We start from the raw sequence: 11,978 nt of genomic DNA, 5'->3' as shown, positions 1-11,978 counted from the left end.
TCTTTTCAGAACAAACATGCATATTTTCAAAAGCAACCTCGTTTTATTTTATTTTATGCAAAGTCTAGCATAGGAACCCCGCTTACCTAGACTTCTTCACTTCTGAATTTCTCCACTATAGTGTCGAACAAAAAAATCAAGCGTCACCTATAAGATAATCACGTAACTTCCATAAATTTCCAATCAATCATATATTTCGATATTTCAGCCTAAGTTTCTAAAATAATCTATTTTAATACCTAAAAAACCTTAATTTCTCTTAACTCTAAAATGCCATCACTCTCTAAATTCATCAGTGTCCACTTAATAACTTCGACTAAAACACAAAAATCTAACTCATTTACTAATGAAATCAAAATATAAAATTTAGTACTAGCTAATATATTTATACCAAAGTATTTTTAGAAACAAAAAAAATTTAAATAACTACAACTTAGATTCATTTTGAAAATTTACTTAAATCATATTTAAAACTCATATATTTAGTAATTTAACTTCAATCCGTAAATATAAATTCTTAAACTACAAAATAAATCATACACATAGTAGATTACAAAAGCATGATCAATAAGCACCCATTCAAGGGCATTATGGGAAAGAAAGAAAAAAAAAACCTAACCTGCAAAGCTCTTTGAAAACAAAAAGTGGGATTTACACACACGTAACAGTGGCCATGCTTACCGAGGAGGAAGGAGGGACGCAACGACAGGGCTGGGTGGACGTCACAGGTGGTCTACACAACGGCAGAGTACTGAGAGATAAAGATAAAGAGTGATGAGCGAGAGAGAGAAACACGGTGAGAGAGCTATTCTTTATTTTATTATTATTTTTTATCTATTTTTCTACTATTCGTTACTTTTCACCTACTTTTTACTACTATTCAATATTTTATTATTACTTTTTCATTACTTTTTCACTACTATTCACAAATATTCTCAACACTTGTCAACACTTCTCACTACCCAAACGTACCATTTTTGTCATGATAGAAGGAGTGAAACACGGCGTGTGCATGGAGGTGTTACGGAGAGAGAGAGAGAGAGAGAGCAGTGGTTGAGGCAGAGGGGTGCAGATCAGTGGCTATGGTGGTTCTAATCAGTGGCCATGAATGAAGGTGGGGGTGGTGGCTGTGGTTCACAGTGCCCTCCAAGGATGCTCTGCTTTTGGGAGATAAAACAGAGGATTTTGACTTGGTAAAAGCTGTTGGTTGCTGTTTCCTGTGGTTGTGGAATGCGGTTCCGGTGGTTGGTCTGGGCGGATGTTTACGAGGGGGGTGAACTGGTGTAGCGGCAGTACGGATGATGGAGGGCTGGGCTGTTGGAACTTCATGTGGGGTAGCTACGAAGTCAGTTTTAATTAAGCAAAAGGAGGGTGATGCGGCCTAGAGTGGTGTCTCCGTGCTTGACGGAACTCAGCAACATGGCTCACACTTTGTGCTTCGGTGGTTGGCTTCAGTGATGGTGAGGACGTACAAGAGTTGGACGGCAGCAGTAAGAGCTTGGGTAGTTTCTATAAGCATGGGATAAAGTATGTGCGTGTTACATATATAGGTGATGGAAAAAACCCTAAGGGAAAAACTGAGAGGAAGAAACGTGCCTGGGGAGAAAACAGGTGCGAGGCGTGCATGGCATGGAGACTAAAGCCTATAGGATTTTAACGGCTTGCGTTTTGGACCGGGCTTTTTCCTTCAAAAAAAATTGGATCTCGATTCAACCTCTAAAAATATTATAACTTGTCCCACTAATTTGCTTAGGCCAATAAAATATTTCACCTAATCCAACGTATTTAAAGATTTAAACCTACTCGGTAAACCCAAAAATTATTCTATATCCATCAAAAAATAAAAATTGGGCTTGTAATCTATCCCAACAATAATCGCAATTTTCAAGTGGGCTTTTCATGATGGCTGCTTTGAAGCCGTTGCAGAAGCCAATAACCAGTTCTCAAGTTCCCAGGCCAAGCATATCCCCAGGCAATGGCCGTCAGAAGTCTCTGCCATCATAAAGTGCAGAAGAAGCAAGCTAGAAGAGGAAACTATACCATCATACTCTCTATCATTGGACTGCAAAAATATGGGTGAACTTCTAGATTGTCTTGGACTAGTCTGAGAAAATGACAGGTTGGGATCCTTACATGTAATACCCTGCTGATTCCTTCTTACGTACGCTTCACTGTTTCTGACGTACGTTCTGTCTTTATGACGTAGGCAAATCCTGAGGGCAGGAATTATGTAAATTGTCTGCCCCTTCTATCTAGCGACTGCGAGACTCGTCATGCGTGCCGAACCATGATGGCGTGTTTCGAAAGATATCGTTGGACTTCTAGGGCACGCCTAGTGTTTTAAATATGTTGAAAATATTTATAAGGAGTATTTCCAGTGTTATTAAATTAAGATTTATCCTAAATACGACACTTATAATATTCTTGAAGAGTTCCAAAAATATTATAATTGTCGGAAATCATTTTAATATTATTATTAAAATGATTTCAATTATTTAAGATATTATGAGATTTAAATTATGTTGAAAGCTTTTATTAATTAAATGGTTTTATTTTCTTTAATATGTTAAGTGAGACTTCATCATTTTATTAATGATGAATGAATATTATTTTATGAACTAAAGTTAGTTAAATAATATTCTACCTTAATTCCTCTAAGTGATTTTAATTAAGTTAATGTTATGCATTTTAAATCAGTGTTTGAGATCCATCGTTAGATCGTTACGTGGATCACCAGACGAAGGGACTGAGTTAAATACCCAGACCCCCTCTCTGTCTCCCTCACTTTTCCCCAGCCCTCTCTCTCTCCTCCCTCTCCCTCAAGCGTATGCAGTTCGCTGCCTCTCCCCCCTCGCCGAATGCTCCATGCCTCAGCTCGGCGCCGCCGTGAGTCGGTAGCCTTCACCGCCGGCACCACCAGCTCCACCTCCCTCCAGTGAGTTGTCCGATGCCAGTCTCTCTCTCCCACGCTCCCTCTCTCTCTCCGCTGGCCATGCACAGCCCGAACGGGCTTAGTGCTTACCGCGCCGTCCTTCGGTGCCACCACCTCCATAGCGGCTTCCCCTCCCACAGACCATTCTCCTCCACCAAAGTTGGCCTCCACCGTACAGTCCTCCCTCTCCCCTCACGGTAAGTAGCCGAAATGGATTTTTAGCCCATTTCCCCTCTTTGCGCCGCCATAGGCGGCCACTAAGCACCGCCACGAACTCTCCCTTCCCTCCTCCTTCCTCCTCCACCTGACCCGAGGCCCATAGCCTCCATCCACCACAGCTCTCTCCCTCCTTCACGCACGGGTTTCACACCCTCCACCACTGTATGCCGCCACCCACGGCAGATGACCACCACCTCCAGCCTCCTTAGGCCACCATCGAGCTATCCCAACCGCCCAAAGCCCCGATTTGCCACCCATGCACGCACACTTTCTCTCACTCTCCCACGGCTTCTCCTCCACCCTGCGGCCCAGATCCACAGTCGTGAGTCACTGTGGCATCACCTTGACGCCCCCACGAGTCCCACCACACCTCCCTTAGCCGAACCTTAGGTCCAAACCACCACTTTATGTGGTGGGCAGCCATTGCACGTGATGGACAGCCACTGCGCATGGCTGACCGCCACCGTACACGGCTAGATCCACCGTGTTACTCTCCTTGCCACCATCACAAGGCCCACATGAGCCATTCCAAGACCACACCTAGCTATCCAAACGCCTAAACAGTCACTATACGTGGGTTAGCTGCCACTTACGACCCTTCTGACATCATCGGCCGTGACGATCAGAGAGCAACGCATGGGTTATCCCGTTGATGGTATACCCTCTATCCCTCGTTAATTATGCTAGATATTGATTAGTTGATTAGGTTGTGGACTGTGCTGTTAGTATTGTGGAGTTCGCAGTGTTGGGCATTCTGTATAGTGAACTGTGGGGTATTCTGTGCAGTGAAGTGTTGGGCATATCTGTCTAGTGTGGTGAAGTGATGTGCCGTGTATGTGAAGTGTTGGGCTTATCTGTGTAGTGTGCGGTGATGTGTTGGGTGTAGTTGGGAAGTGTGCTGTGAAGTGTTGTGGACTGTGCCGCGCAGTGTGGTTGTGGAGTATGTGTTGTATTGGTGACGTGGTAGATGGAATGGGAATAGTACATGCTGAGTGTACTCTGTGTGTGGCGTAGTGTGGGATAAGGAGAGTATATGTAAAATATAACCTCCTGGCGTATTGTAGAACGTGACGAGTGCATGTGGAGTGTACTTCATGTGGTGAGAGATGCACCATATGGTGGGTACTCCATGTGGTGGAGTGATGCACCATATGGCCGGTATGCCATAGTGGTGATGTAGCGTGGCGTATGTGAAGGGAGTACACGTGGAGTGTACTCTATGTGGTGGAGTGATGTACCACATGGCGAGTAAGCCATAATGGTGATGTGGCGTGGTGTGTATGAGGGGAGTACATGCAGAATGTAATCCATGTGGTGGATTGATGCACTATATGGCGTGTACGCCATAATGGTGATGTGGCGTAGTGAGTGTGAAGGGAGTACACGTGGAGTGTAGTCCATGTGGTATAGTGATGGACCATGTGGTGGGTATGCCATAATGGTAATTTGGCATAGTGTGTATGAATGGAGTACACGAGTAGTGTACTCCGTGTGGTATAGTGATGCACCATATGGCGGGTATGCCATAATGGTGATGTGGCATAGTGTATATGAATGGAGTACACGACGAGTGTACTCCATGTGGTATAGTGATGCACCATATGGCGGGTATGCCATAGTGGTGAGGTGGCATATGTGAAGGGAGTATACGTGGAGTGTACTCCATGAGGTAGCGACACTCCGTGTGGCGTGTAGCAGAGATAAGGATGGTTGTGTGATTGATGGGCGTCGAACGTGATGAGTAGTGTCGAGAACTGTGGAACAGTGTCTTGGAGTAGTTATGGCATAGCTTGTAGTCTGAGGTGGCAAGTGTCATCGCGATTGACTTATGGCTGGGAGTATGTGTGAAGTAGTAGAACAAGTGTAAGAGTGTGCAGCGGAAGCATGACTGAGGAATGTCACGAAGTGACATGACTATTGACAGTCGTGCTTGTGATGGGTGAAGTAGCGGAACAAGTGTAAGAGTACACAGCGGAAGCATGACTGGGCAACATCACGAGGTGACGTGGTTACTGATAGTCATGCTTATGATGGGTGAGGAGTTAGTCCAGAAATGACATAGCCGGATTGTAACAGCCCGCTAGAAATTCATTGGTGGAATTTCTATTGATTTTAGGAATCTCGTGAAAAACCCAGCTTTTACGAATCGACCAATTACTTAGGTTTTAGTCTGTCATCATAATCAGTGTTATCACTCACTATGGTGCTAGATTTATGAGTTTAATTATTTGAGGTAGTTAGAAGTATCAGATTGTGTTTTGGTCTATGCCATTAGACTCAGTTGATTATTTAGGATTTTATGGCGCAATAACCATTTTTCATAATTCCGGACGAAACGTCTGTTGGAAATTGTGAAATTATTTTTAGGGGCACTTCGGGGTTGAATTTCGGTAAACAATTTTCACTATAGGTTAATATGAATATTTAGAATTTTTCAGTACTAAGTTTTTTATGCATTTTTTTGGAGTGAATAGTAACCTCGGTAAGTGCACCCAGTGCAGTATTTTCAAAATCACAGTGTGGAATGTCCAAATTAGGTTGGAGGAGTTTTATCTGGACACTTGGCAAGCTCTTAGCCACACATAGTGAATAATATTGGAGACTTGGTACAAAGAGGAACCATTAGATGGATTTGTGAAGGAAGTCAAGGTGTGAGATCATGTCACCTAAGTAAAACTTTGTTTCATTTGTTCAACCAAATTGTGCCAAACCAAAGAGGGTTTCAACCCTAGCAAAACCCTAAATGGTTGGAATCCAATTGAAACCCCAAAAGTTTGGTTGGAACTGAAATCCTAAACGGTTTCCCTAAACCCTAAAGTTGGTCTCCAAACCCTTTTTAACCCGATTTCTAGCATTGTGTTTAATCACTTGATTTAATCACTTCCATATGCTATTAATTAATCAAATCCTTGTTAGGACATCATTATCCAACCTTTTAAACCTTGGAAATTTGATTGGGCCAAGAAAATTTGGTTTTGGGCTTAATAGCATCTCAAACCCTAACCAAACCCCCTTTAAACCCCAAATTGAAGCCCACTTGGTGGGGCCTACCAAGGCCCACGAAATTGGCCACCTTGGCAAAGCTTCTTGGAGAAGTTTCCTCCCCCACATGGCAGACCATCCACTGCCATTGGCTGCACCCAATAGTGCCTTGATGTGAAAGAGAACCATCAACCTCCATCTTTCACAGCTGCTGTAGGCAGTCTTTGCCCCTCACTATTCTCCACTTTATGTCACATAGCCACCTCCAATCAAGGGTCATTCCATCGCACACCTTCCCCCTCCAGGAGTCTATAGTCGTGCAAGGCACTTTTCATTCCATTTTATCACTTATTTCCCCCCGTTCTTAGAGAGAAACCCAAAAGAGCTCTCTTGGGCAGATTGCTGGGACATTTTACGCGGCCATTTTAGACCCATTGTAAGTATTTTCCCAAGATGATTCCTTCACATAAGTTGTTCGTCTTTGCATCTAGTTTCGTGGATATCTTATTAGTCTCATTCCATGCTCATTTGATCGGTCAAAAGTATTTTTAACCATGGAAAGGTCATTCTGGGCTTGAAACTGGAGAGTATGTTATGTTTTGGAAGTTTTGACCAAGCTAATGGACATATCTTGGTCAGAAAATTTTATGGAGTGTTGTTAACATGTGTTTATGAATGTTCATTGAGGTTTTGTTGCATGAATAAAGCTTTTGATGATAGATTTTCTTAGAGTTAGAAACTTGAAAACTGGAGGTAGAAAAACAGTTTATGTTTTGTGAAAGTTTGAATATTTCATGGTTTAATCTTATTCCAAAGGCTTTGATATTTTTATATGATGATCCTAAGCCTCTTATATACATTTTAGGATGTTATTTCGAAGATATTTAGTATTAGTTTTAAAGGTATGAATTTCTAGGCAAGAGGATTTCGGTTAGGCCTAAAATTTGATATTTTTGAGTTAGATCCATGTTTTATTAAATTTTAGCCATGTGATTTTAAGTTTGATGGTTGGATCTTCTTTAGGACACATTTTTAAACCATGTGATGTGTTAGTTTAAAGATCACTGGTCATTAAGCCATGGATCAAGAGATTGATCAAAGTTAGTTGGGAAAAACAGTTTCTGTTTTGGACTAAGTTTAAAACCAAAAACTCCAAGTGTTATTTTGTGATCTTTGGTGAGTTTTGTTTGATGATTTAAAGCATGTTTGATCTTAGGATGATGTTATGAATATGTTAGAAGTAAGATTTGATATTTTGAAATTCTTGGAGATGTTTTTATTATGGTCAAAACTTGTGATTTAAGGTTTACTTTTTGTTAAAAAGTTTGGGTCTTTTTACAAAAAGTTTGTTGTTGATAATTAGCTTTTTCTTAATGGATATTTTTTAAGTGTGTTTTTAAACTTAGGATAGGAAGATCTTTGTTACAAGATTTTGGTTTATTCATGAGTTTTGAAACTTGAAAAAATTGCAACCAAAATCAAGACAAATGACCTATGTAGGTTTCGGCCATAGTGAGTTTTTCATAGTTGTGATTGGTTTTAAATTTTTTTGAGTTGATATTTGAGTTTGGAACAAAATTTACATGAGGAATGTAAATTTTGGTAATTTTTGGAATTAGGATGTCAAATCCTTAAGTTAGGGGTAAAATGGTCATTTGCCCACATGTAGAGGGTAAAATGGTAATTTTACTCTAGGTTGTCTCTTTTCACATTTCTAATTGTTAGTAATTAATTTCTAACTTTTAGAATACCCTCTAACTTTATTCTAGTAGAACGCGACGATCGAGGTAAGTTAGTTTTTAACTTACTATCAGTTTAATGTGTATGAATGATAAGTAAGGGAACTAAAGATTATGTATGCATGTTATCATATGTGCCATGCCAAGTCATTACATATTTATCTATTACACATAATTTATTCTGTCATGAATTATTCATTTGTTACACAAGATATTCTGTCACGCATTGCTATACATTGCAAGTATATCATGTTAAGTTAAATATGCCATCTGTTATATGTATTTCATGTCACGTAATATTCACTGTCACATGTTACGCCATGTTAAGAAATGTTGTCTATTATATGGTATGCTATGTTACGAAATGTTGCATGTTACATATATGCCATGTTATGAAATGTTTTCTGTTACATTTATGTCTCGAAGTATGTCATGTCTATTGTTTTACGTTCATGTCACGTTATGCTATGTCAGGACTTTTGTCTTTTATGTCACGTTTACGTTTCGTCACGTTACGAAATGTCATGTATGCCAGTTAAGTCATTAATGTCAATCACGACCCTAAGCGCTAGGATAGGGTAATATCCTAGTGGAACTCCTTTGTTCACGCTGGAGTGTCTAAATAGGTGTGAAATTTCCTGGGTTGACGAAGTGCAGTCAACAGGTTGCGAATGGGGCCTAATTAGCTGGTCACCAGAGCGTGCCAGACACTAACGCCGATGGTGCCACACATTATGTTACGTGTGTCCACAGCAAGTGTGGCACAAACAAATAAGTCATGGGGCCATAACAACTGTGGAGCATAAAGTATGGGGCCACAAAAACTGTGGAGTATACACTACGTGAGGTACAACAATTGTGACACGTAGAATACGTGGGGCCACAACAACTATGGAGTACGTATTAACGCACTCACAGCTGGTATAGACACCTGTGATGTGATGCGGTAATCAGCAGGGACACACGGCTCAAGGGGACCTATGTAGCACCCATATGGTCACTTTAATGATTAAGTCTATTGAATAAGATTCCAAGTTCATGAATTTCACGTTCAAGTCATGTTTCACGTTATGTTATGTTCAAGTTTACGTTCACGCAATCATGGTAATCCCATGAGACAAGAATATGTTTCAAGTTCATGTTATGTTATGTTCACGTTTACGTTCCGTTCTAAGTTCACATTTATGTTATGTCATGCTCAAGTTCATGTTCATATTATGCATGTTCACGTTCATGTTATGTTTCAAGTCCATGTTATGTTTCAAGTTCACGTTCATGCTATGTTTCAAGTCCATTTTATGTTTCAAGTCACGTTCATGCTAAGCTTCAGTTTCAATGTAAGTTATGCCAGTTATGTTATGTTGTATGTCAAGATATGCTATGATTACTTATGATTTGATTATGCATTCATGCTTTTACTGCCATGCATGCATCATTAACCTGTGTGGAAGTTTTTTGTTAACTTGCTAAGATTTGTAATCAAATCTCACTGTGGTAGTCCCAACTACCATTCCCCTGAATGATAGATTTTGTTATAGGATCTGGAGGAGAACCGGGAATCGACCAACTGGAAACGGTCGACTAAGCGACGGTGCGATGTAGATGGTAGTACAGTAGTTACCTCAGATTACTACTTGTATTTATGGAGCTCAGTCTTCAGCACTCTTTTGATCGCAACCATATGGACTATTATTGTGATCTTAGTTGTTTAGTATGTCGTTAAGTATGAAGTATGTTGTAAGTATTTGGGATATTTCAGTTTGGTGCATAGTATTGCTAAAAAAGAAAGAAATTTATTATCCGCTGCAAATATTGCATAATCTAGATGCGTGTTAGGAACATTGCATTTTATATGTCATGAACGGGGGCAAGTAACCTTGTGTTGCATGTCTCGATGCTTCAGATGTCCGTCCGATCCCAAGTGAATCTGGGGGCGTCACACGGATAGTGATGAAATGTCACGATGTGATAGGAGTACGTGAGGAACCGTACTCGTGACGAGTTAAGGGCTGATGTAAGAATGACGTAATGGGATGTCAAGTGATATGACAAGGTCATGGTATAGCTTGGGTGTAGTCTCAAGCTATATGATGTGACATAAGGCATAGTTATGAATGGAGTCTTGTCGTGTTAAGTGTTGGGATGAACTGTCAAAAGGGACGGGTAGCGTGAAGAGTCAAGCTAGCCGGGTTAAGTGAAGCTTGATATTAGAGTATGGTGCTTGTTTACACAAGCAGGTGATCAACGTGTCATATTTTGATCTTAGGTTATAAAGGGGTAAGGTACATGTGTAATTTGGTTAGACACATGTTCTGGACGAATTCACCATGTGTAATGGGTAATCTGTCATTAGCACAGTTACACAGTGCTTAAGCTTCAGAGTTGGCTTAGAGCCATGTGGCTTGTATGGATGAGAATGAGGATTTGTATGGGCTAAGGTGCATGAAGATAGCGATGGGTGTATTATCTAGGATTGGGATGCGTGATTCCATCGGTCGGAATCATGCATCAGAATGTGGTTGTAAGAAGAGTAAGATGAATGTCTTAGTGTCTTAATCCTAAGGTGAATCATGAGTTCACTTTAGTGGATGTGCACTCGAGGCAAGACTCTGAGTTGGAAGATGTGGTGACTGTAAGTGGTCCCCGAAGGGTTTAGCATAGTAAAGGGCATGTAAGTGCACGAGATAGAAGGAGAGTGTTCCGAGTGAAGTATAGTTCTATTTATAGTTTAAGTTGCTTATGCATTAGATAGAAAATGATGCTAAGGTATGTGTATGCATGTAGGTTACCATCTGACACGCACATGAATGGACCGCAGGATATGCAAATAGCATGGAGTCCAGGTAAGTGTTACATTCATACTCTTCTAGAGTTTTCTTAAATTAAAGAAATGAAGATGAAAGCTTTTTCTTTTAAAGAAACGAAAGACGCTTTACGAAAGAAAATGCTAAGTGTTCAAAGGTATAAGTATGTACGGCCTTTCCTAGGCAGCCCTTTTTTACATAATGAAAGTATTAATTGTACGTATGTGAATGGATGACTATACGCTATATCTATTGTATGTATTTTCTAAGAAAATCCATGAATTGATGAAAATGCATGAAATGCATGAAAACGGATGCTTTTATGGATCCAACGAACCGACGCTTTCATGTGCGCCACGAGGTGATGCTCATGGACGCCATGAAAAACGACGTTCAAGGTGACGCTTATGGATGCCATGGAAGCTGATATTTAAGCCCATGTATGTTCTTAAATGACGTTTTCCATGAATGAACTGTTAAAAAAAGGATAGAACTGAAATGAACTGAAAAAGGAAAAGACGATTTTCGGGCTTACGCCCCAAACAATGTTTTTCTCATGAAAAGAAATGTTTTCTCATGAAACGGAATGTTTTCTCATGAAAGGACTGTTAAAGGAAAGAAAGAACTGAATGAAAGCTCCAGCTCTCTAGAGCTGACATGAATGAATGAATGAAAAGCAAAGAAAAAAATAAAACATTAAATGTATGAAGATACGTAACGACCACATGAATGAATGAAAAAGGTACCAATGAATGGGCAGATTGCAATGCCGGGTAAGTAGTACTGGTAGGTCACCTAGTGCTGCCCCCTGAATGAAAAGGGATTCCCAACCCGTGGCCACGGGCGGAGTTCGGGTCTAAAGGAAGACCGCTAACCCCAACACAAGGGGCGTAACAGTGTGTGCTGGCCTATGAAAGTGATAAGATGAATGGATGAATGCGTGTATGTATGAACGCACGAATGCACGTATTCTTGAAGAAATGAAAGCACTGACGGGGGACACGTTTACAAGAAAGGAAAGCCACTTTAAAAGAAAACCCCATCCAGTGACGTTTTCAAATGAAAGCACGTATGTATGCACGTAATAGTATGTATGAATGATGAATGCATGAATGAAAACTTATGTTGTTATATTTTAATTGTATGAAGTAATGCTTATGAGTTTTCGACTCATTTTAGTTTTTATGCATGTCCCTCCCCTCCACAGGAACTCCATGATCAGGACGGACATGGCCCATGGGGAAGAGCTCGAAAGTCTAGGCATGAGTTTTAAATATATGAGAGGCCTTTTTATTTCAAGAT

This window comes from Juglans regia, chromosome 15 (assembly GCF_001411555.2).
Source record: "Juglans regia cultivar Chandler chromosome 15, Walnut 2.0, whole genome shotgun sequence".
NCBI lineage: Eukaryota > Viridiplantae > Streptophyta > Magnoliopsida > Fagales > Juglandaceae > Juglans > Juglans regia.
This window is presented reverse-complemented; position numbering follows the sequence as displayed.